Source organism: Lepisosteus platostomus, chromosome 5 (genome assembly GCF_059453375.1).
Source record: "Lepisosteus platostomus isolate fLepPlt1 chromosome 5, fLepPlt1.hap1, whole genome shotgun sequence".
Classification (NCBI taxonomy): Eukaryota; Metazoa; Chordata; class Actinopteri; order Semionotiformes; family Lepisosteidae; genus Lepisosteus; species Lepisosteus platostomus.
Genome location: NC_142615.1, coordinates 51,523,532 through 51,548,845, shown reverse-complemented (window position 1 = coordinate 51,548,845; position 25,314 = coordinate 51,523,532). Strand labels below are relative to the sequence as shown.

The 25,314-nt window shown below is 47.4% G+C and overlaps 6 non-coding genes and 2 pseudogenes across 6 annotated transcripts; 3 read left to right on the top strand and 5 right to left on the bottom strand.

Annotated features, from left to right (window-relative positions):
* Positions 1 to 3,013: 3,013 nt before the first annotated feature.
* Positions 3,014 to 3,095, bottom strand: trnal-uag (transfer RNA leucine (anticodon UAG)). Its single transcript has one exon. It is a non-coding gene; the product is annotated as a tRNA-Leu (tRNA).
* Positions 3,096 to 7,915: 4,820 nt separating this feature from the next.
* LOC148669063 (U7 small nuclear RNA) lies at positions 7,916 to 7,971 on the bottom strand. Its single transcript, XR_015938966.1, has one exon. It is a non-coding gene; the product is annotated as a U7 small nuclear RNA (small nuclear RNA).
* A 6,171-nt stretch (positions 7,972 to 14,142) lies between these two features.
* LOC148669062 (U1 spliceosomal RNA) lies at positions 14,143 to 14,278 on the top strand (annotated as a pseudogene).
* A 1,077-nt stretch (positions 14,279 to 15,355) lies between these two features.
* Positions 15,356 to 15,517, top strand: LOC148669061 (U1 spliceosomal RNA). The gene has a single exon (XR_015938729.1). It is a non-coding gene; the product is annotated as a U1 spliceosomal RNA (small nuclear RNA).
* A 618-nt stretch (positions 15,518 to 16,135) lies between these two features.
* On the bottom strand, positions 16,136 to 16,254 carry LOC148669060 (5S ribosomal RNA). The gene has a single exon (XR_015938335.1). It is a non-coding gene; the product is annotated as a 5S ribosomal RNA (ribosomal RNA).
* Positions 16,255 to 19,328: 3,074 nt separating this feature from the next.
* Positions 19,329 to 19,492, bottom strand: LOC148669059 (U1 spliceosomal RNA). The gene has a single exon (XR_015937176.1). It is a non-coding gene; the product is annotated as a U1 spliceosomal RNA (small nuclear RNA).
* Positions 19,493 to 20,569: 1,077 nt separating this feature from the next.
* Positions 20,570 to 20,704, bottom strand: LOC148669058 (U1 spliceosomal RNA; annotated as a pseudogene).
* Positions 20,705 to 24,267: 3,563 nt separating this feature from the next.
* On the top strand, positions 24,268 to 24,355 carry trnay-gua (transfer RNA tyrosine (anticodon GUA)). Its single transcript is given in 2 exon segments — positions 24,268 to 24,304; positions 24,320 to 24,355. It is a non-coding gene; the product is annotated as a tRNA-Tyr (tRNA).
* Positions 24,356 to 25,314: the final 959 nt, after the last annotated feature.

The following is a 25,314-nucleotide window of genomic DNA, read 5'->3' as shown; positions in this document are numbered from 1 at the left end:
TATGCAAGCCTAAAAAGTAGAACAATTAAATTTATATAACTTTTTTTTTTGAGAAATGGGCTCACACACCGGAAGACACTAACGTTTCTCTTCGTTAGAGTATGTGAATAACAGTTTAACCCAAAATGTTTGGAGTCCAGAGGGAGGACTTGCTCGCTGAATGATCTCTCAAGAAATCCCTGGTGAGATTCAACAGGTGTTTTCTTCAACAGCCACTAAAAGTCTGATGACCTTCTCTGGATTTCCTGAATATGACGTTCAATTAGTTCAAATCATTTGGTAGTTAACAGAACGAAATGCTTTGGAGGTACATTTAAAACAGCAGAGCAAGACTGTAGCACTTCGTGTGTGACTGAATTTAATTGTGTAAACCTGGCTCTCTATGAACAGGAGCAAAGAGTTTTCACTCAACAGAAGATTGCGATGAGAGCACAATAACATAAGACATCTGGAGATGCCAGGGAGTGAACTCAGGACTTCATACATGAAAAGCATGCACTTTACCACTAAGCTACATCCCCTACGGCACAGATGTGTGATCAGGTAACACATCTCCTGAAACTTTCATTCGCGGTAGGAAGCGTGCTCTAAAAACACCAAAACACTCAAAAAGGAAGAAGCAGATCTCTGTACACAAGACGGTAGTGCGATATTAGAATTTCTGAGTTCTTGACGGATTCAAGCTCCTTCTCAGAGGTCTTTGCTCCCCAAATAACTTTGTATCTGAGGAAGAGCACCACGTAAAAAACCCAACTCAACAAAAGAGCGCGTTGGTTGCTCTTGCTCTTAATGCAAGGAGCTGTTTTTTTTTTTCCTCACAATAAGCATTATTAACCAGAAACAGCAGCACAGGTAGGTCGCATTTGTGATTATGTCACTTCTCTGCTTCAGCAAGGTCAATAAAAGACTCTGAAAGTAGTAAAGCAAAACTGAACTCAAAATCATATTAGGAATTCTGAGCGATATATCCATACAGGTAATCCAATAAGAATGTTGAAATATTTGAATATCATCTCTCTATATATTTCGCTGCTTTTTACCCAGAGTAAAACTATTGGATTGAAAGAATGCTAACCGCTGGGTTAAAATGTATAGTTGTTATTTGGAGAAATCTGTAAACTCGTGATCTTATATGTTTTAAAAGACAGCACAGGAAAAAACACACACACACAGGTACTAATACACAAGGATACATTTATTAATACATAGAATATGCATATAAACCTAACAGATCTTATCGAGAGGGTTATCAGAATACAAAAGGTATATATTCAGTCAGTTACAAAGAGTTACATATATCAAGAGGACATACGTTCAGTATATAATTCATTTAGACCGTTTCGTAAATGCACTTGGTTATAACTTCTACATTGGATACTCAAAACAAGTACATAACTCTTAGGAATTAAATTGATATTAACTGGTTGGAATAACAATTGAATTCTCGAGTTGTAATGCATTGAAGTTGAATACTCATCCAATCTCTGGGGATTCAGATCTCCTGCGGGCACAAAGAAAATGTTGCAGGCTGTTGCTATCCAATCCGCGCTCTCTGGCTAGGTGCCAGACTGTGCTGTGCAGCTTGCGACGGTGCGCTGCTGATGCTCACTGACCGGCTAGTTAGTGTTGGCTTTAACTAGCAAAGTTTGTGCACAGGAGAAAAGATGACTGTGGATCCCAGCAAGTCAGGAAAAGGACCGGTTTGTTCCTGATGAAGAGCTAGTTCTGAATAGTGATTCAGCTGTCCACAGTTCTGACCTGTTCACGAGGCCTGCTGCTGGTGCTAACCTCGGGTGGATCCTCTGGTTACTCTCTGCCAACCTCCGCTCTAGACTCTTAGAACAAAGGAAAGTTCTGGCACTCGGACACACTGGCCGTTCGGTTGGTGTCCAGGCTGAGTCTCAGGATGGTCAGGAGGCGCGCTGCGAGAATGTCCTGCCCTTGGGAGCCTTCTGCTCCTGGGCCGTCCTGCCCAGGAATTCTCCTTTGAATTCCCTTTAGAAAAGTCCACAGAACCCTCTCCAGAATCTTCCTGAATCTCTCAGGCTCTCTGTGTTGCCTGTTTTTACCTGGAGGAAATTCAGCTCATTGATTGGCTGAAAGTTCCATGGGCATCAGAGTCCCACGTGGGTTACTCGGCCCTACCAGTCCCTGATTGGTTGATCAAGGTGAGATATGAGTCACATACTCCTGACACTTAGGAATGCAGTCCAGATGTCCATCTGGCACTCCCTAGACAGATAGGCGCCAATGGATGACCATTGATCATGATAGCCAGGCTTAGCTAAGTGTATCCCCATTTGGGAGCTGTCCTAGGAAACCTTATCAAAGGAAACCTTAAATCAGCCTGCATGAATAGTTTCTCTGTGGCTGCACCACAGAGATGAACAGAGCGATGAGGCCTAATTTGGGAAAGCTCAGAAACACTTAATTCTGCCTTATTAATAAGCCTCGCCGCTACACCGAGCTAATTGATAAAGCCCACCCAGTGGATACTCTAGCAGAACGTCAAAGAACATTCACCTTTGTACCCAAAGAAACCACAGGAACAACATCAGGAAGCACAATCAATTGCCCTTTTAAATCTTTCCTGTAAGGTATGCTATGTGAATTCATGAAGTTAATCCTCTGATCTCTTTTGAGCACAAACAAAGTATTTCTGATGGAGCGCTATGTTCAAAGATTTAATAAGCTTTACCCCTGCCAACGATTCGGCGTGAAGAATTAAAAGTTTCACAGACAAAAGCAGCTCAACACCACAGCCAATATTACAGTAAATGTACTTGCCGGTATACTATCATGTGCACTGCCAGAAAAGTGATCTCGGCAGACGTTGTTCCCTACATAAAGCTGAACGTGCCAAAGAGAATTTCTGTAGAGAAAACAAAATATTTTTTCTGCCTTGATGTTAAGCTGACAGCCTGTCTTTTAGAAAGTCTATCTCTAAACACCTACGCAGCCTAACAAAAAGCACTTTTACTGATCGTATTGCAGGTCTTAAAACATTAACATTTGGCAGCAGTGGGATTCAAACCCACACCCCCAGAGAGACTGGAGCCTAAATCCAGCGCCTTAGACCGCTCGGCCACGCTACCTTCCCATGCTTAGCTTCCTCACATTGCTGGCTTGGGAAATGCCGGGGGCTTCAGCTCTTGTCGTTGGATCTAATGATATCATGTGGAAGTGACTGCACCTTTATCTTCCGAGATGCTTTCAATAGCACAAACGCTACTTTCACCGGCACAACCAGCAATAACGAAGGAGGTGGGTTTCATCCTTTGTGCTGTTTATAGGGGTGCAACTCTACAGTGATCTACTGACTTGAAGAGCAAAAATCAAAATCCTCTGCTACTACAGTTGCTTTTTTCATAGTTTCTTCAAATCCTTCATTTGAACGTAGATTTTGAAGGATATTGATGATAATACCACATAAATTGTGGTTTTCTTATGATTGCCAATTTTTTTTCAAATACCAGCCTTTTTTACAGTTCCTTGCGTGTTTCACAAGGTATAATAGCCCTCCTCGCATCCTCAGCTAACATATTTTAAAATTACAATAGATTATACAGCATGCATGTTTACATTTATATTAAAATTAAAGTAAATATACAAGAATACATACAGTGCTAACCCAATAATTCTTGTCAGGTTCTCCAACAAATCTGCGTTGTTATTTTAACATGTTTCAGCTGAGGGTGCAACAGGAGTATAAATTAATTTTTCCGCCAGCCATTCAAAGACCAAATTCCATGAGTGAACATTATTTTCTCAGAAGTTGCCGGCATTGGACTTTGCTGGTGGTGTTGAATTATGTCCACAACTGTTGTAGTAGTTCCTTCTTGAAGTTCGACACGTGCAAAGCACTCGTAATATCATAGGTGTTAAAGTTCGCTGAGTCTATTCGAGTCATGGTGTGTATCCCTGCCTATCACTGGGAGACAGGTAGCTTTTTTACACTCAGATTCCAATCTTCAATGCTTTGTGTGAGAGCTTACATAACTTTCAGTTTCTCACATTTTCTGACGACTGTTCCAAAGGGGCACCCTGTCAATTCCGAATACTTTTCAAAAATCTGCCTACATGTTTGATTATTGTCATTTCATTTCGAGAAAGTTCAATATTGATCATAATTAAAGAAAATAATGATCACGAACAAAAAAGGGATAAAGATGCGAGTCAATCTTGAATCACAGCTGGGTGACACGGGCTTCTGTTCTGATATGGTTGTACGAGAAACAGGAGGAATCGCTAATCTCCTATATAACATGAGTTGAATCAGGAGTGACACATTTCGTATACTCGTGCATATGTCAACGCCTGACCTACATCGTAAAACTAACATTAAGTTGTCAGAGATGTTCATTTATATACAAACAAGAGACCAAGTAATAATTCTACATTAGTTCAGGTGGGTAAACCTGAACTAACTAATAAACCTATTAATAATTCTACATTAACGTGTCCTACACTGATCAGACTAATTGACATGGTCTAATTCTGAGCCTGTGCAGTTCATGCTAATTACAACAAGGACAGTTCTGAACCCTCATCACCGAACTGAGCACAAGTTCAGCTGTTCTCCAGTTTTGTTACGCATGGTTTTTCATTGCAATTGAGTTCAGAGCTGGAGCTGAACTCCAGACAGTACAGTGTTTTGGGTAAGTTGTCGAAATTCGCATGAGGCTGCAGACAACTTACCCAAAGTGTTTTCTATAGCTTTCAGGTGCAGTTCATTTATATAAAAGAATGTAAGTGGTATAAACGCAACAAGCCAGACGGCAGGCCAACCTATAATCTTCTGACGCAAGGCCCGACGCGTTATTCATTACGCCACTGACCCTGCTATTGAAGTGCTAAAAAAAACACGTTTTCTAAATTTTTGTCTGATTAAAAATCACTCTCTAAAAAAGACAAAGGGTTTGTGTGTCGCCCTAAAATTCCGCTTCATTTCGAATGCAAATAAAAACCGTTTTGTTCCAAGAAATCACAAATTTGTCACATCCTTCATACTATACTTCTCTCTTGTATTAGTAAAGCATTTTGATTAAAACTGAATAATATATGAAAGGTTTCATCTATACACTTACACATAATAAGTATACGAATACATTCTCAGAAGAAGCCGCATCTCAGGTATTAGATTTAAAATCGGATCGGAGGATTTAGAGCCCAGACTGCAAACCAACAGCTGACACAGGTCTTTTATAGAACCGTTTTGATTTCCTCTACTTTGTCCCCGTGATGTCTTTGTCCTGATGCAGCCGAGCCCGACACACGTCTAGTTTCTGTCGCTGGGCGCACACCCTGCGGTCCATGCAGATTCTGATACCGCAGTACAATGACGGGGACACTACACTGTAAATAGGTGCCGTCCTTCGGCTGAGACGTAAAACCGAGGTCCTGAATGTGATCATTCAGGAGAATGGTGGTGGTGGAGGGGAGTCCCCGTTACCTGTGAAGCGCATTGAGTGGAGTATCCAGAACAGCGCTATATAAGTGTATGCAATAATCATGATGATGATGATTATTATTATAATGTAAAATGCAATAAAAAAATCAAACTTTGATTCAAAATAGATTAATGTAAAAACTGATAAAGCTAATGCTTTTTCAGGGCTATATCTACTTTTGAGAGTTAGAGAAGGTGTACCACCGGATGCCTTCATATCGTGAGCGTCAGTCTCGCCCGTAGCTGCGAGAAGGTTAAAAGCGCCCAAGTGATCTGTAGACGATGTTCGGGGAAGAAATAATTCTGTTTTCAGCACAGGGAGTGAGAATGAGCTCAGCCCGGCTCCCAGCAGAATCCATTCTGGTTTGGTTACTGTTAGACTGTGCGTCTGAGCCTCTTTGGATCGCAACGTAAAAAAAAAAACAATTGCTCACAACGTGTGACTTCCACGACAGGAAGGAAAGATATCACTTTAAAAAATCAGAACTGAAGATTTGGATCCTTGGCCTCAATTTGATCAAATTATTAAAATAATAATTATCAAAATATCAGATTGTGTTTCTGCAACATTTCGTGCATAGTACGCCATTTTAATCTAAAACAGTCACAACGAGGGCTTTACATGCAGTCTGGGGTATTTTCCCCTTTTAGATTTTTGCCACTTTATATCAAACCTGTTATACTCCCAGAAGTGCACAGTAGCTTGTACTTAATAAAAATGTACAATTCACCGCTGGTATGAACAGATGTGTGCCGTTTTTGCCTTTGTAAGCATTTGTTTAAAAAATAAGTTCACAATACGATAAAAACACAGAAAGCACAAACTTTATAATACAACGATACCAAATCAATACCAAATCATTATACCAATTAAGTAACTATCCTTTGAAAACAGAGAACACCTTTATATCTACAAAAAACTTGACATTTGTATGTTTTTTTGAATTACAAAGCAGACAGTGTAGTCCCTTAATTCAAAAATCAGATCTTGGCCAAAACAAGACAATCAGACGTGGGCTGAATTCGGAACAGGAGCCTTTGCTCCGTCGATTATTGAGCTTTTGATCAATGTCTGAATAAAACAGATTCGCTTTTTTAACTCTTTGATTAAAGTACACGAAAAGCACCTTCCTTTGAGCCAGCATCGAACCAGCAACCTAAGGATTCACTGCTGATTCCACTACAGTCCTCCACTCTACCAACTGAGCTATCGAAGAGATGTCACAGTATTGCTCTCTGGCACATACTGCCCAATGAAGTAAAATGTGAAATGGGTGATTTAAATCCCACTTCGACATCAAGTTTCCAACTCGTTTCCTTAGTCTTGTTAACCTTGAATTTAAGCCACAAACCAGGATTCTACTGTATAAACTTCCATGGATATTACAAAATGTTTGATGGGGCATCAATCATTCCAGGCGGAAATGGACTCTTTTTATTTCTCGAGGGATCATAAACATTTCATTAGTATCGAGAGGAGGATCACCATGAGACACAAAACAAACAGTTTCTTTCGGTCTTTATTAGAAAGTAGCGTTTGTGCTACATTAATAATATTTTCGTGGAAATAAAGAAGTTGTAAATTTTAAAAATTTATATTTGAATCGAAATGTGGTTTTGAGTTAAATATTAGTGTGTTCATGTAATTAGTTTGTGTTTGTCATTACTATATATATTGCCATGTTACTAGAATTTGTAACTGAAGTTTACTAGTTGTGTTTTTTATGATGATTAGATATTTCAATACAATATTGTATATAATGTATAATTTGAACTACATATTGTTCAGGTGTGAATAATTGTATATTTTAAGAATACATTTCTAAAACAAATCATTGGCTTTATTTACTAGTTTCTACACCTATAAAAATCTTTCTTTGATGTATAATAGACATCAAAGAAAGATGTCTATTATACATCAAAGATGAGCAGTGTGTGTCGTGTTCACAGCTGATAACTAGAAGATGTCTGGAAGAGGCAAAGGCAGAAAGGGACTCGGGAAAGGAGGCGCTAAGCGTCACCGTAAGGTTCTCCGTGACAACATCCAGGGAATCACCAAGCCCGCCATCCGCCACCTGGCTCGCCGTGGGGGAGTGAAGCGTATCTCTGGGCTGATCTACGAGGAGACCCGCGGGGTGCTGAAGGTGTTCCTGGAGAACGTCATCCGCGACGCCGTCACCTACACCGAGCATGCCAAGCGGGCGACACTTTTTGCACATTTGTCACTGCTGAGGTTGCTTTATGGGTCTATTTTCTATACTGTGCTGATCAATTGGAAATCAAATTGCAAAAAAGACCCGTTCCCACACCTAAGGTCAAATATTAGGAATCAAAACTGCTCGAGTGTATGGAAGCACACAGCTTTTTCAAGATTTCCAAGTGCAAGATCTTTTTATTCATAAAAGACCCTATTTATGTTGTATGAGCAATATTAATATTAATACAGAATCTTTTTTCACCAAATAAATGGGCTTCCTGACTTCAGAAAGCCTTCTAGACAAATACTAAAAGAGCAAAAATTCAATTTGGTAAATGAAATGAAAACACATTCCCTACCAAACCTTGAGTACATGTAATTCAGGATGATAATACAAAACCATTTATAATTTAACAAATAAAACCTGTCAACTGGTAATCACCACTTATCATAAAAAAATAAGTAGCAATACACAGTAGGGGACTCTTGGGTGCAAGTTAAATCCATGCAAGAAGGGGGTGTAGTGTTATATTTCCAAATCAGATATGCAAATGAGAGATCTGGCCCAGCCAATCTCAAAGCTCCCTTGGTCTGGAATGGAGCTGCTCCCCTCTTCTAGTTATTCACACTGGAGTTAGGTTACATATTAGCACATTTCATCTAACAGTTGCTGCAGAAACAAAAACGTAAACAAATGACCTGGAATGTGACCACACCTATTAGAATGTAGTTCAACAGATAACTTGTAAACCTTGTCATAAGATTTTTTTTTGTTCTACAAAATATACTTTATTCCACAAAAAAAACATCTCAAAAGGAACATCTCACACATATTAACACTCCATGTAATAAAAAACAACGGCGGAACGGAGATTGATTGTCCGTTAACAATCTTTGCAAGTGGGGGCGGATTTGTGCAATTAAGAGAGTCACTCCAAACCTACCACTCGCTATTGTCCTTTAATCCCTGTATAGGGTCCAAAGTCCTTTCCATCGCTCCCTCGCCGTGGGGAAACCCCATTTGGCGACGTGGTGCTTCGTCCTCCTCCTGAGGTCCGCCAGGATCCTCTCCTCCAGCTCCCTCGCCCCCCACTTTATGTTGTGCCGGATGAGAGTGTTCCTCGCCTTCCACAGTCCTTGTTTTGAGAGGGACAGTAGCAGCCCCCACAGGTCCTGTGTCCCCTTGTCCAGTCCGGTGGGTGCCAGCACCCAGCAGAATGTACTGGTAACTGAGCACCGCATCCTTTCCCAGGAGTTGCATAATGTTGTCCATTCTGCCCCACACCGCCTTGGCGAAGAGGCAGCTCCAGAACACGTGCTCCTGAGTCTCCTCGACATAACACGTGTACCGGGGGCAATGCGGATTCCTGGTTAGCGAGTGTCTGTAGAGGACCTCTCTGGTAGCCAGTCTCTTGTGCACAGCCATCCAGTTGAGGTCCTTCAGTTGGTTGTCAAGTTCTTTGGGCTGTGTCCTTTCCCAGACTTGTCTGGGAACCTGCAGCCTTTCGTCAGTGACCAAATGCCCCCTCACCTCTTTGTACAGGGCTCTGTGGTTGGTGCAGAGCTCTGGCTGTCTCGTGGCCTTGTACCTCCTGCTCCACTTGACAGCGTGGGTGTAGAACTTCGGTCGCCTCTCTGCCTTGGGCCCAGTGTTTGACCACTGGACCAAGTGCCTCATCGGGACGGAGAGCCACAGCCTGACAAAGTACTGGTACTTGTGGCCAATGGGCTCCTGCAGCGCCCGACAGAGGTTGCAGTAGAAGATGCAGTCGAGTTTCAGGGGGAAATGTGGGACATCTCGAACCCCTTCCTCGACCGGCTGACACATCCGGTTTCTCGTGATGTACTCGTAATTGCCGCCCCAGACGAAGCAGAAGATCATCCCTTGCAGCGCTCGTCTGAGTCTGGCCGGCAGCGGGTACACCACCGCCAGGTAAACAAAAGCCGGCAGGATGTCTGCTTTCAACACCATCACTTTCCCTGTGTAGGACAGCGACAGCGTTTTCCACAGACCCAGCTTCGCATTCACCTTGGCGATCCTCTTGGTCCAGTTATTGGTCTCATTGTCCTGGCTCTGGAAGGAAACCCCCAGTATTCTGAGCATCGCCTGCCTCCACCTCCGTCTGCTTTTCTGAAAAGAGCTCCGTGTAGAAAGCGGTGGCCGCTTCTACCTTGTCGCTCTCGTCCAGCACTTCCTCTCCATCTCCCCATCTCAGGCCGTGGATCACCCTCTTTTTTTGGGCTCCTCGGACCTGATTGAGTTTGCGGAGCCTCTCCTTCAGGTCCCCAGCCCGGGCTGAATTGAAGGCTCCTCCCCCGTTAGCCGAGCTGTACTCCTCCTCTAGTTGTCTCTGGAGTTGTGCAGCTTCCTTCCTCTCCCTGGCCGCCTTCCGTCTGCAGTACGTCTGCGCCAGGGTTCAGGTCCTGTCTTTCACCGACTCCCACCATTCCACCAGGGAGCTGTAGCCGTCTCTCAGATCGACCCAGCTCGCGTAGTCTTTACGGAACAGTGCCTTGAAGTCGTCTTCCTCCAGTATCTCCCGGTTCAGCTTCCAGTACCCACGACCGAATGCCGGCAGGTTGGTGTTAGCCACCACCGTCAAGCGCTCGTGGCTGGAATACCACTCCGGGGACACCGTCGCCGACTCCAGGGAGCAGGTCGTGTGCAGAAAGATGTAGTCCAGGCGGCTGCACACTCCCCGGGAGTTTTTCCATGTTGTTCTGGCGTCGTTAGGGCGGCACCGTCTGAAACCGTCTACCAGGGAGAACTGCTTGAGTAGCGACTCCAGCTCTGCCGAGCTAGCATCGCTCCCCTTCTCCCGGTCGACGTTGAAGTCCCCGCCAAGCACCACCTGTCTGTTGGTGGTGCAGCAGCTGGCCAGGTCAGCAAACACTTCCTTCAGGATAGAGGGTTCTGTCAGAGCATAGACGTTAATTGCTCTCAACTTCTGCCCCCTCCAGTCGATGTCTGCGACCAGGATCCAGCCCTGCACCACCAAGAAGGAGGAAACCAGCTTCATCTCTGGGTCTCCGAGGAGAATTCCCACTCCAGATGAGTGGACCCCTCCTACGCTCCAGCATGATTCTCCCTTCGTCCATTCCCTGCTGAATGTCAGCTTGTCACTTTCATCCTTCAGGTGGACCTCCTGTAAGAAACAAACTGAGAAAGACTTTGAGGCCAGATCATGAAAGACTCCCTGTCTTTTCAACGGGTCTATTAGCCCTCTCACGTTAGTTGTTAGAAAGGTAAGTTTCACAATCATGATTAAACAAGTGATAGTTGAACCTCCTCTCTTTGTGCTTACAGTGGAAAACTTGGGAGTCTACATCTGGGCACTGTTTAGCCTAGATGTAACTCCTCTCGTTCGGGTCCTGGGGGGAATATGCTGGGCTCCCTCCAGGTCTCGCTGGGGACTGAAAGGTAAACATGCTGGACAGGTCCAGCTCTACCATCAGTCCCGGCTCCAGGGCAGCTTCAAAGTAGTCCTCGTCTTCCTTGAGGATACTCTCCACCACCGCTTCGGGAAGGCTTTTTTCTTCCCTTTCTCTAGGAGTTTCGGGGACCTCCAGTTGCTCCTGGGCCTTGGGGGAGGGGGGCTCCACTTCCTGGGCTGCCTCTTCGTGTTGTTCATGGGCCTCGGGGGAGGGGGTTCCGACTTCCTGGGCTGCCTCCTCCTGTTGTCCGTTGGACTCGGGGGAGGGGGGTTCTGTTTCCTGGGCTGTCACTTCCTGTCGTCTTTGGGCCTCGGGAGGAGGGTTTCCATTTCCTGGGCTGCCTCCTCCGGTTGTTCCTGGGCCTCGGGGGAAGAAAGTTCCGTTTCCTCTAGGACGAGGAAACGGTTCTCCCTTACCACTCTTTTCTTTTGTCCTTCCTCTTCTGCCAAGAGGCCAAGGAAGGAGAGAGAGGGAGCGGATAGCGCTTCTGAGTCTCGAGGAAGAAAGCAAGCACTGCGGGCAGGCCACGAGTACCTACTCCCAGCCAAGAGGCCAAGGAGGAGAAGCAAGAGAAAGGGGGAGGGGAGAGGAGAGAGCAGAGAGAGAGAACGTTGCTTGATCTTAGCCAAAAGGCCGAAAAAATTGGATTCCAGCTCACTGGCCCTGCAAAACTTAGTTCAAGACTTTAAACTCTCAGACACATATAGATGTATATATCCCACAACAGCAGGATATACATGGTCAGGAAGGAATAGCAGCTCCAGAATTGACTATTGCTTTGTCTCAGAGAGAGTGAAAGTTGTTGGGGTCACTCTTCAGCCTGTCTTCTTCTCAGATCACCAAGCTTTAGGGTGTAGAGTGGAACTCCAGGGCGGGACTGTCTTTGGCCCAGGCCTCTGGAAACTCAACACAAAGCTGCTAGAGAATGACGGGGTAGTGTCCCGCTACAAGGAGAAACTATCACAGTGGCTGTCCTTGCAGAGTCTGTATGGGTCAGTAGGAGAGTGGTGGGAGGAGGTGAAGGTGAGGACAAGGGCCTCTTTCATGGCTGAGGGAAGGAAGGCTGCTGCCAGACGGAGAGGAGTGCTAGCCAGGAAACAGAGGCAGCTGCAGCGTCTCTACACGATGCTGCACAGTGGCTTCAATGTGCTCGAGGATATCACCCTTTTAAAAAAGGACATCCGGAGCATAGCCCAAGAAAGTAGTCGAGGAGTGCTGTTAAGAAGCTGAGTGCAGTTCTTGGAAGAAAATGAGAAGTGTACTCGCTTCTTTTTCAGGAAAGTGGTAGGCTCCAAGTCTGTCATGGAAAGTTTGGTTGATGAGGAGGGAAGAGAGAGAACAGAGCCGAGTGCTATCCTCTCCTGCATCGAGGCCTTCTACTCAAGACTGTACAGAGGTAAAGGATGAAGAAATTCATTTTTTTACCTCAAAGCTAGAAAACGTTTTGAGTGAAGAAGATAGGGAAGTACTTGAGAGAGATTTGACAGTAGAAGAGCTGAGAGGCTATGGAGAGCTTACAGAAAGGGAAAACTCCGGGTGCTGACGGGCTCCCTAAGGAATTTTATTGCACCTTTTGGGATCTGCTTCAGGATCCGCTAATGCTCCTTTTCGAGGAAAGCTATAAGACAGAATTGCTGCCTGACTCCTTAAGAGAAGGCACTATCTCTCTCTTGTTTAAGAAAGGAGCAAAGAATGACATAAAGAACTGGAGACCCCTCAGCCTGTTAGGCGTGGACACTAAGATCCTGTCCAAAGCCCTTTTCCTGTGCTTACAAAATGTAGTGACCTCACTGGTAGGGAAAGAACAGACTTGTGGGATAGCAGGACGCCTGATGAGTGACAACCTGGCCTTTGTTGAGGGATGTCTGTCTGTACTCAGAGGACCGCTCCCTCCCTCTGTGCATTTTAGGTGTAGACCTAGAAAAGGCCTTTGACCGCCTAAACCAGCAGTACTTAACATCGGTACTTGAGCACATGAAGTTTGGCCCCATCATGAGAAAGTGAATTAACCTGCTGTACACAGGTAGCAACAGCAGAGTAATGGTTAATGGCAGTAGATCACGCCCCTTTGAAGTCTGTTCAGGGGTGAGGCAGGGCTGCCCATTATCCCCCTTTTTATTTGTTTTGGCTATGGAGCCCTTAGCCTGTGCCTTGCGCCAGGATCAGGCCTTTAATGGGATACCAGTGCCTGGAAGTGGGGGGGAGGGAGAGGTAAAGACATCTCTATAAATGGATGACGTCACCCTGCTCCTCTCTGACAATGTCTCAATTACCAGAGCTCTGCAGTGCTGTGATCGTTTCCCTTTGGCTTCCTCTGCAAAAATTAACAAATCTAAGAGTGAGATTTTTTATCAGAACTGGAGGGAGCCAAAAGAAGGGCATGATCTCAGGCTGCAAGAGAAGAGAATTAAGGTCCTGAGGGTGTATTTTGGAGAAGAGATGGGAACAGTAAATTGGCAGAACAAATTGGCAATCTTAAACAGAAAACTGATGCAATGGAAGGACCGAGACCTCACAATGACAGGGAAGTGTTGGTCATCAAAGCCAAGCTCTTGCCTATCTTGAATTTTCTGGCTTCTACCTTCCCAATCCCACACCATGTTGCGGCGGTGCTGAGAAGATGGATGTTTCATTTTCTATGGGGTGGGAAGCAGGAAAGACTCAGAAGGGAAATAATGTACAGGCCGCTACTCTCAGGGGGGAAGTCTGTCCCTCATATTGTACGAAGCTGCTGTGCATTTTCCTGGCCTTTGTGCTGAGAGGCTTTGCAACAGCACCTGAAGCGCGTACCTGGACTTATTTTGCCAGGCTCTAGGTAGGTAGGGAGCTGTTCAGAGTGTGGGGTGTCAGACCCAAGCTGGATGTCCCACTCTCTGACACATGCCCTGCAATTTATGGGACAGTTAAAAGTTTTCTAAGATCTCACCCAATTGGCCATATTCCCCTCCGAGATGTCAGCGTCCAAAAACTGGAAGATTTCGTTGCACCCCAGAATAATAGGCAGACCCCTAATTTGTGATGTCCTGTATTTTTTTTTGTGAAAAGAAAATAAAGTTCTTTATAAGTTAAATCGGTTCACCCAGGGTGAGGCTCGGCCATTGCACTCCGGCTGTGCTGACCCCTGCGAATTCCCCAAATGTGGGAATGTCGACTGCATAATTTCTGGTAGTGGGGGACTGCGTTCGTGCTCTCCCCTGATGTGCTTGGTCCAATATCGGATAAGGAAAAGTTACGACACCACGAGCTGCCATAGGATCCCAGTTCGAAAGGAGTCGATGCCACTGCTGGTTCCCGGTTTCTTTCCGTTAGAGGTCCGTAGAAGCATTTCAAGCTGGTTACACTACTCCTTCCGGACATTCATTCCCTTTTCAAAGTCAGTCGTTTTGCTGTAGTCTGCATTATGTATACAAGTGAAGAATTACTCGGCTCCCAGCACTTGAAAAGACCGACAAATGACTCGTTCCCGCCGGAGCTGAATGTACCTGCATGTGTCGTGTCGTCTACTTCCCCCGCCCCACTGTGTTTGCTGTATTGTCTTTGAAGCCGGCCCCCGAGACGAGACGGGCTGTTCCTGTGCCCCAATTAACACTTTACAGGTGCCATTCCCCGGCATTGTGGCCATTGTCGGTGGTCACACGCGATAAGGTGGAGGAGAGCGGGGCATGCCCAGCGCCAGACATTCAAGGAGGGGGCTGTGCGAGGTGAGGTGAGGTGCGACACGCCGGAGCCCCGACGCTGCTAATGCGGAGTACTTGTTGAACTGGCATTGAAAGGACGTGTGCGCACGGAGCAAGCCATCCCTGAGGCGGAGCGTGGAAACCTTCTCCCCGCGCTGCAGGAGTTGTGTGCGCTGCAGCGGTGCCGAGAGAACAGCACAGAAGACAGCAGGCTCTGGAGAGCGGGTAAGAGATGGAGCCTTGTGGGCAGGCGAGCAGGCCCGTTTTTTGGAAATTGCTGAAAAGGCTCTGGTCTTTGTTCGGTGTGTGGCAGGTGCACGACGCGAGCTTGCGTAGTGATCTGCTAGTCTGGTGTTATGCAAATGAGGCCGAATTGCGTCCCGGGACATGCTGCGAATGCGCATTGGCGACTGCAGATGTGTAGGAAACGGTGCGCTCGTTTTCTCGTTTTGCCCACCCTTTTGAGTGTTAGTGTGGCGTGTGAGTGTGCGAAAGAGTGGGCCCAGCAGGAGGCGGTGGTGTGCGGGGCGAGGAGCTGGCCTAGGCTGCGCGCTTTGTGCTGTGGGTGTGGGCCGCTTGCAGGGTCTTGTACAGCTCATACTTACCTGGTAGGGGAGATACCTTGATCAAGAAGGAGGTTCACCCAGAGCGAGGCTCGGCCATTGCACTCCCTGTGCTGACCCCTGCGAATTCCCTAAATGTGGGAATCTCGACTGCATAATTTCTGGTAGTGGGGGACTGCGTTCGCGCTCTCCTCTGATGTGCTTGGTCCAATATCAGACACGGAAGAGTTACGACACCACGAGCTGCGATAGGATCCCAGTTCGAAAGGAGTCGATGCCACTGCTGGTTCCCGGTTTCTTTTAGTTAGAGGTCCGGAGAAGCATTTCAAGCTGGTTACACTACTCCTTCCGGACATTCATTCCCTTTTCAGTCAGTCGTTTTGCTGTAGTCTGAATTATTTAGGCTGATTATCGAGGTTAGCCTTTATTTGGTCATGGGGACCTCGGTACTGTATGCTAATTCTCAAGACAGTTTCACCCGTTTTCTGATTGCTAGGTTCTGTACCAGTGCAGACATGTCAAACAGTGAATGGCTGTACCTCTATTGTATCCGTGCTCAATGAATGAAATCAGTAATAAATGAATATATGTATAGTTATACAAAAAACAAGTGGTTTATCGACTCATCTTCATTTGCAGATTTAGAGGCGGCTTCGATATTCGTTTTACAAACGTTTTTTTTTATATGGGTCACACACATGCCATAGCAACAAAACATCTCTAGAAATGAGGTTATAGATCACCTTTCCATCCTCCAGGTTTTCCTACCAAAGCCTATGGCACCAATGGCGACCCCTGCTGGCCAGGAGAACAAAGCTTGCAGCACCTGGTATTCCCAGGCGGTCTCCCATCCAAGTACTAACCAGGCCCAACCCTGCTTAGCTTCCGAGATCAGACCAGATCGGGCACATTCAGGGTTGTGTGGCCACAAGCGAAAGCCATGGCGCCTGACTCGCTACTTGAAGCTGTGTGTGGCTGGGGCTCCGTGCCCCCCGAGCGGGACTGAAGGATCGTTCGTGTGCAACTCTTTGGAAAGGAGCTTCTTTCCAAATCGCATTGCGTACCTGGATGTTGGCGAATGTGCTCCCTTGTGTTGGCTTGTCCCGCACTGGAGGAGAACAAACAAACTGCTCGGAGGAGCACAAGGCAAGTCTTCACAAGACAAAAACCTCCAGTGCACAGCACTCAAAACATTTCTGGGCTGTCGCGTGTTTATTTCAGCACATAAAGCGCACCAGTCCAACACGTCGGCCGGGCGCGCGGCGCCTCCGCCCTCTTGTGGCCTTGCGGCGTCAGAGCAAGAGGCTCCTTCTCGCTGCCTTTCCGCTGTGTTGCAGAGCCCCGAGAGGGAACCTGGAGCGCACACTTTGTGGGGGGCGGGGGACCACGTTCGCGCTCTGCCCCCGGTCTCTTGCGCGAGTACTAAATCTCACAGCGCCAGCCAGCGGCCAGGAGTACAATATCGCGGGACAGGGGGGCCTCGTCATTGCTTGTTACATATGAGACGGGGATTAGGAGGAGACCCCGACTGATTGGTAAAGGGGAACACTAACACCAGAGTGACACCCCCGGCGTCTCTTTTTGAGAGACACCCTGGGATTTCTTAATGGCCAAGGAGGGTCGGGACCTCGGTTTTACGCCTCCCCCGAAGGACGGCGCCTGTTTGTGCAGCAGAGTGTCGCCATCAGGATGCTGGGGCATAAGAAAGCCACACAGACCGCAGGGTGAGCGCTCCCTACTGGTCCCAGTCAGACCTCTTGCAGGAGCAGCAGCAACCTGAGCTTTTCCGGGGGGAATCTCCCATCCGGGTGCCGGCTAGGCTCACACCTGCTGCGCTGCCGTGGGTGAGCCCAGTCGAGAGTCGCAGGGTGAGATCTAGTCACCGGGGAGAAACGATACAAGCGAAGGATTACTCGGCTCCCAGCACTTGAAAAGACCGACAAATGACTCGTTCCCGTCGGAGCTGAATGTACCTGCATGTGTCGTGTCGTCTACTTCCCCCGCCCCGCTGTGTTTGCTGTATTGTCTTTGAAGCCGGCCCCCGAGACGAGACGGGCTGTTCCTGTGCCCCAATTAACACTTTACAGGTGCCATTCCCCGGCATTGTGGCCATTGTCGGTGGTCACACGCGATAAGATAAGGTGGAGGAGAGCGGGGCATGCCCAGCGCCAGACATTCAAGGAGGGGGCTGTGCGAGGTGAGGTGAGGTGCGACACGCCGGAGCCCCGACGCTGCTAATGCGGAGCACTTGTTGAACTGGCATTGAAAGGACGTGTGCGCACGGAGCGAGCCTTCCCTGCAGCGGAGTGTGGAAACTTTCTCCCCGCGCTGCAGGAGTTGTGTGCGCTGCAGCGGTGCTGAGAGAACAGCACAGAAGGCAGCAGGCTCTGGAGAGCGGGTAAGAGACGGAGCCTTGTGGGCAGGCAAGCAGGCCCGTTTTTTGGAAATTGATGAAAAGGCTCCGGTGTTTGTTTGGTGTGTGGCAGGCGCACGACGCGAGCTTGCGTAGCGATCTGCCGGTCTGGTGTTATGCAAATGAGGCCAAATTGCGTCCCGGGACATGCTGCGAATGCGCATTGGCGACTGCAGATGTGTAGGAAACGGCGCGCTCGTTTTCTCGTTGTGCCCACCCTTTTGAGTGTTAGTGTGGCGTGTGAGTGTGCGAAATAGTTGGCCCAGCAGGGGTCGGCGGTGTGCGGGGCGAGGAGCTGGCCTAGCCTGCGCGCTTTGTGCTGTGGGTGCAGGCCGCTTGCAGGGGCATGTACAGCTCATACTTACCTGGCAGGGGAGATACCTTGATCAGCCTGTAGGTGGAGTAGTTGGGTTGTTTTCTTGTTTTGTGGAAGCAGTGTTTGTTTTGCAGATCACGGAATGGCAACTTTTGGATCCTGCAAGAATGCTGTGCGTTTTGAGCTTTTGGATGATCTCTTCATGGATCGTATGCAGTTCAGCAGGAAAGTGTTGCAGAAGGAACTTGGCTTTGAACCTCGGCACTTGGATTTCATCTTCGCTCTCCCAGGTCAGAAAGCATTTGAGGTTGTTTTTGCTACCTATTCTCTGTTTGAACAATGTGTGGATGTGTTTGAGGCAAAAAGAGGGAAAGTTCCTGCCCTTGAGAAGATCAACTTGCAGCCTCTGACACAGAGAGAGAGGAAAACGGTTCACCGTCCACCATGGAACTGAGGTTAGAGATGTTAGAGATGTTGACGGTATAAAAACAGGAGCAAGGAAATTCGAGGTTCGCTTGCTACCGGACAATGTAAATGGAGGCTTAAGGCACCTGCCCTCTACAATCCGGCTGGGCGCCTGCAATGGCTATGTTTTTTTTTGTGGGACAACCAAAGGTGTGTCGGCGCTGTGGTGCTGTGGGACACCTGGCATCGTCCTGCACTGTGAAATGCTGCAAGACCTGTGGCAAACAGGGACATTTAGCAGCGTTGGGCCTGGTTAGTACTTGGACGGGAGACTGCCTGGGAATACCAGGTGCTGCAAGCTTTTGCTCTCTCGGCCAGCAGGGGTCTCAAAAAAATGTTTGTAAAACGAATATCGAAGCCGCCTCTAAATCTGCAAATGAAGATGAGTCGATAAACCACTTGTTTTTTGTATAACTATACATATATTCATTTATTACTGATTTCATTCATTGAGCACGGATACAATAGAGGTACAGACATTCACTGTTTGACATGTCTAGACTGGTACAGAACCTAGCAATCAGAAAACGGGTGAAACTGTCTTGAGAATTAGCATACACTACCAAGGCCCCCATGACCAAATAAAGGCTAACCTCGATAATCAGCCTAAATAATTCAGACTACAGCAAAACCACTGACTGAAAAGTGAATGAATGTCCGGAAGGAGTAGTGTAACCAGCTTGAAATGCTTCTCCGGACCTCTAACTAAAAGAAACCGGGAACCAGCAGTGGCATCGACTCCTTTCGAACTGGGATCCTATCGCAGCTCGTGGTATCGTAACTCTTCCGTATCCAATATTGGACCAAGCACATCAGGGGAGAGCGCGAACGCAGTCCCCCACTACCAGAAATTATGCAGTCGAGATTCCCACATTTGGGGAATTCGCAGGGGTCAGCACAGCCGGAGTGCAATGGCCGAGCCTCGCTCTGGGTGAACCTCCTTCTTGATCAAGGTATCTCCCCTGCCAGGTAAGTATGAAATGTACAAGCCCCTGCAAGCGGCCTGCACCCACAGCACAAAGCGCGCAGCCTAGGCCAGCTCCTCGCTCCGCACACCACCGCCTCCTGCTGGGCCCACTCTTTCGCAAACTCACACGCCACACTAACACTCAAAAGGGTGGGCAAAACGAGAAAACGAGCGCAGCGTTTCCTACACATCTGCAGTCGCCAATGCGCATTCGCAGCATGTCCCGGGATGGAATTCGGCCTCATTTGTATAACACCAGACCGGCAGATCGCTACGCAAGCTCGCGTCGTGCACCTGCCACACACCGAACAAACACCGGAGCCTTTTCAGCAATTTCCAAAAAACGGGCCTGCTCGCCTGCCCACAAGGCTCCGTCTCTTACCCGCTCTCCAGAGCCTGCTGCCTTCTGTGCTGTTCTCTCGGCACCGCTGGAGCGCACACAACTCCTGCAGCGCGGGGAGAAAGTTTCCACACTCCGCTGCAGGGAAGGCTCGCTCCGTGCGCACACGTCCTTTCAATGCCAGTTCAACAAGTGCTCCGCATTAGCAGCGTCGGGGCTCCGGCGTGTCGCACCTCACCTCACCTCGCACAGCCCCCTCCTTGAATGTCTGGCGCTGGGCATGCCCCGCTCTCCTCCACCTTATCGCGTGTGACCACCGACAATGGCCACAATGCCGGGGAATGGCACCTGTAAAGTGTTAATTGGGGCACAGGAACAGCCCGTCTCGTCTCGGGGGCCGGCTTCAAAGACAATACAGCAAACACAGCGGGGCGGGGGAAGTAGACGACACGACAAATGCAGGTACATTCAGCTCCGGCGGGAACGAGTCATTTGTCGGTCTTTTCAAGTGCTGGGAGCTGAGTAATCCTTCGCTTGTATAAATAATGCAGACTACAGCAAAACGACTGACTTTGAAAAGGGAATGAATGTCCGGAAGGAGTAGTGTAACCAGCTTGAAATGCTTCTCCGGACCTCTAACTAAAAGAAACTGGGAACCAGCAGTGGCATCGACTCCTTTCGAACTGGGATCCTATGGCAGCTCGTGGTGTCGTAACTCTTCCGTATCTGATATTGGACCAAGCACATGAGGGGAGAGCGCGAACGCAGTCCCCCACTACCAGAAATTATGCAGTCGAGAATCCCACATTTGGGGAATTCACAGGGGTCAGAACAGCCGGAGTGCAATGGCCGAGCCTCGCTCTGGGTGAACCGATTTTCTATTTTTAAGAACTTTATTTTCTTTTCACAAAAAAATACAGGACATCACAAATTAGAAAGGTTTACATTAATATACATACTTAAAACAGTATATATGATCACATCTCATTACATTTTGACACGGTACCAGTTACATAGCAACAATTTTCTTTTTTTCTGGTGCAAATCACATTCTTAAACATGATAATTTTTTTCACAGTTTCTTGAGATATTGACCTATGCTCTCTATTTCCCACAGATATTCTGCTTCCTCCCTTTCTTCTCTCCACAGATCTCTGAGGTGATATTTCTCTCGGGTGATGAACAGGGCCAGGCTACCTACTGCCTTGACTGGGACCTCGATGCCTTTGAACAGCCCCATGTTCCTCGCTCTCCACATGGCGTCTTTCCCAGTGTTCCCCACGGCCCAGATCCTGTCAAACACGTCAGGAGGAAGTTTGACAGGAGAAATGTCGAATATGACGAATGCAGCAGTCAGGGTAAATTGGAGCGAGAGAGCTTGCAACCAATCTTCAAACTGTGCCCAGAAGGCCTTAGTAAAAAAGCAGGACCACAGGAGATGGGTCATAGTCCATGCGGCGTCTGGTACGGCAAACGCCAGTACCGAGTCCTCCTGAAAGAGGACCCAGAGGGCGTCGACAGTTTCCAGCACCCCCCGGCCCGCTTCAACATTGGATCCGACAGGGGTACCTTTACTACCCCAGGATGCCACAAGGAGAACACGTGTGACATCGTCAGATGTCACAACTGTAACAAAGAGGGGCACCTGGCAAAAACCTGCCGGGCAGCCAAAAAGTGCAACGGATGCGGCGCCGAGGGACACCTCCTTCAACAATGCATGGTAAGCAAACCTTCGTTTGCGCAGGTGGTGGAAGTCGGCCGGCAGAAACCGGTCTCAAGACAAAGGGAGACAGGTGAGAACAAAGAACCCGCACCTTCCCAGCAGAGAACCGAAACTGCCGAGGCCACACCCCCAGCCGCACGAGTGCCACAAGATGGCTGCCAGGACGACGGACAAAATGGCTGACCGGAGAAAGGGCCCTAATAACTCCCAGCAAGAAGGGAAAGAAAAAGCGGGAGAAGAGATTCAGGGCGGATCCACCTTCGGAAGGACAAAAGAAAAGAGTGGTAAGGGGAGAACCAAGAAGGAACTTTCTTCCCCCGAGGCCCAGGAACAACCGGAGGAGGCACCCCAGGAAATGGAAACCCTCCCCCCCCGAGGCCCAAAGACGACAGGAAGTGACAGCCCAGGAAACAGAAACCCCTCCCCCGAGTCCCACGGACAACAGGAGGAGGTAGCCCAGGAAGAGGTAACCCCCTCCCCCGAGGCCCAGGGACAACAGGAAGAGGCAGCCCAGGAAGTCGGAACCCCCTCCCCCGAGGCCCATGAACAACACGAAGAGGCAGCCTAGGAAATGGAGCCCCCCTCCCCCAAGGCCCAGGAGCAACTGGAGGTCCCCGAAACTCCTGGAGAAACGGAAGAAAAAAGCCTTCCCGAAGTGGTGGTGGAGAGTATCCTCAAGGAAGACGAGGATTACTTTGAAGCCGCTCTGGAGCCGGGACTGATGGTAGGGCTGGACCTGTCCAGCATGTTTACCTTTCAGTCCCCAGCGAGACCTGGAGGGAGCCCAGCATATTCCCCCCAGGACCCGAACGAGAGGAGTTACATCTAAGCTAAACAGTGCTCAGATGTAGACTCCCAAGTTTTCCACTGTAAGCACAAAGAGAGGAGGTTCAACTTTCACTTGTTTAATCATGATTGTGAAACTTACCTTTCTAACAACTAACGTGAGAGGGCTAATTACCGTTGAAAAGACGGGGAGTCTTTCATGATCTGGCCTCAAAGTCTTTCTCAGTTTGTTTCTTACAGGAGGTCCACCTGAAGGATGAAAGTGACAAGCTGACATTCACCAGGGAATGGACGAAGGGAGAATCATGCTGGAGCGTAGGAGGGGTCCACTCTTCCAGAGTGGGAATCCTCCTCGGAAACCCAGAGATGACGCTGGTTTCCTCCTTCTCGGTGGTGCAGGGCCGGATCCTGGTCGCAGACATCGACTGGAGGGGGCAGAAGTTGAGAGCAATTAACGTCTATGCTCCAACAGAACCCTCTATCCTGAAGGAAGTGTTTGCAGACCTGGCCAGCTGCTGCACCACCAACAGACAGGTGGTGCTTGGCGGGGACTTCAACGTCGACCGGGAGAAGGGGAGCGACGCTAGCTCAGCAGAGCTGGAGTCGCTACTCAAGCAGTTCTCCCTGGTAGACGGTTTCAGAAGGTGCCGCCCTAACGATGCCGGAACGACATGGAAAAACTCCGGGGGAGTGTGCAGCTGCCTGGACTACATCTTTCTGCACACAACCTGCTCCCTGGAGTCGGCGACGGTGTCCCCGGAGTGGTATTCCAGCCACGCGCGCTTGACGGGGGTGGCTAACACCAACCTGCCGGCATTCGGTCGTGGGTACTGGAAGCTGAACCGGGAGATACTGGAGGAAGACGACTTCAGGGCACTGTTCCGTAAAGACTACGCGAGCTGGGTCGATCTGAGAGACGGCTACAGCTCCATGGTGGAATGGTGGGAGTCGGTGAAAGACAGGACCTGAACCCTGGCGCAGACGTACTGCAGATGGAAGGCGGCCAGGGAGAGGAAGGAAGCTGCACGACTCCAGAGACAACTAGAGGAGGAGTACAGCTCGGCTAACAGGGGAAGAGCCTTCAATTCAGCCCGGGCACGGGACCTGAAGGAAAGGCTCCGCAAACACAATCAGGTCCGAGGAGCCCAGAAAAAGAGGGTGATCCACGGCCTGAGACGGGGAGATGGAGAGGAAGTGCTGGACGAGAGCGACAAGGTAGAAGCGGCCACCGCTTTCTACACGGAGCTCTTTTCAGAAAAGCAGACGGAGGTGGAGGCAGGCGATGCTTTTCTGGAGGAGCTGAAGGCACGAGTACCGGAGGAGGTGAGGGAGGACTTGAAATATACAATTATTCACACCTTAACAATATGTAGTTCAAATTATACATTATATACAATATTGTATTCAAATGTCTAATCATTATAAAAAACACAACTAGTAAACTTCAGTTACAAAATTATAGTAACATGGCAATATATACATATTAATGACAAACACAAACTAATTACATGAACACGCTAATATTTAACTCAAAACCACATTTCGATTCAAATATAAATTTTTAAAATTTACAACTTCTTTATTTCCACGAAAATATTATTAATGTAGCACAAACGCTACTTTCTAATAAAGACATAAAGAAATTGTTTGTTTAGTGTCTCATGGTGATCCTCCTCTCGAGACTAATGAAATGTTTAATATGATCCCTCGAGAAAAAAAAGGAATCAATTTCCGCCTGGAATGATTGATGCCCCATCAAACATTTTGTAATATCCTTGGAAGTTTATACAGTAGAATCCTGGTTCGTGGCTTAAATTCAAGGTAAATGAGACTAAGGAAACGAGTTGGAAACTTGATGTCGAAGTGGGATTTAAATCACCCATTTCACATTTTACTTCATTGGGCAGTATGTGCCAGAGAGCAATGCTACAGCGTCCCTTCGATAGCTCAGTTGGTAGAGCGAAGGACTGTAGTGGAGTCAATAGGGAATCCTTAGGTCGCTGGTTCGATTCCGGTTTGAAGGAAGGTGCTTTTCGTGTAATTTAATCAAAGAGTTAAAAAAGCGAATCTGTTTTATTCAGACATTGATCAAAAGCTCAATAATCGACGAAGCAAAGGCTCCTGTTCCGAATTCAGCCCACGTCTGACGTTGACATATGTTTTGGCCAAGATCTGATCTTTGAATTAAGGGACTACACTGTCTGCTTTGTAATTCAAAAATACATACAAATGTCAAGTTTTTTGTAGATATAAAGGTGTTCTCTGTTTTCAAAGGATAGTTACTTAATTGGCATAATGATTTGGTATTGATTTTGTATCGTTGTATTATAAAGTTTGTGCTTTCTGTGTTTTTATCGTATTGTGAACTTATTTTTTAAACAAATGCTTACAAAGGCAAACACGGCACACATCTATTTATACCAGCGGTGAATTGCAAATTTTTATTAAGTACAAGCTACTGTGCACTTCTGGGAGTATAACAGGTTCGATATAAAGTGGCAAAAATATAAAAGGGGAAAATACCTGTCATGGAAATATAACTATCAAGGAAGCCACAAGAGAGAGTTCTCACCTGAGTAAGGTCTTTATTTCAATATTGCAATATTGGGAGCCCTGCTGCCACTTCGCCAAGTGCAACCAGAGACTCAATTTGTTACAAGCAGTACAGGGTTTTTATAAGACGTTGCGCTGTAAAAAAGTTCAGCACTTGGTCCCTTCTAAAACTTCCCCTTTCTCTAAGAGAAAACAGATTACATCATAGAGCGAGAGAAGAAAAACTAGATTTGTTATTCAAAGCTTATCAGTTACTTTAGCTAATTCTAATGACCCAGACAGCATATATTATTTTGGTACATTGTCTTCTAAACTAACCTAAACAGTGTACTTTGTTGACGAACTGTTTTCTAAAATTCTGCACGTACTGTAGCATAGCAGTTATATCCTTGAAATATTATCTAAAAGCACCAATATATTTTTTTGTAAA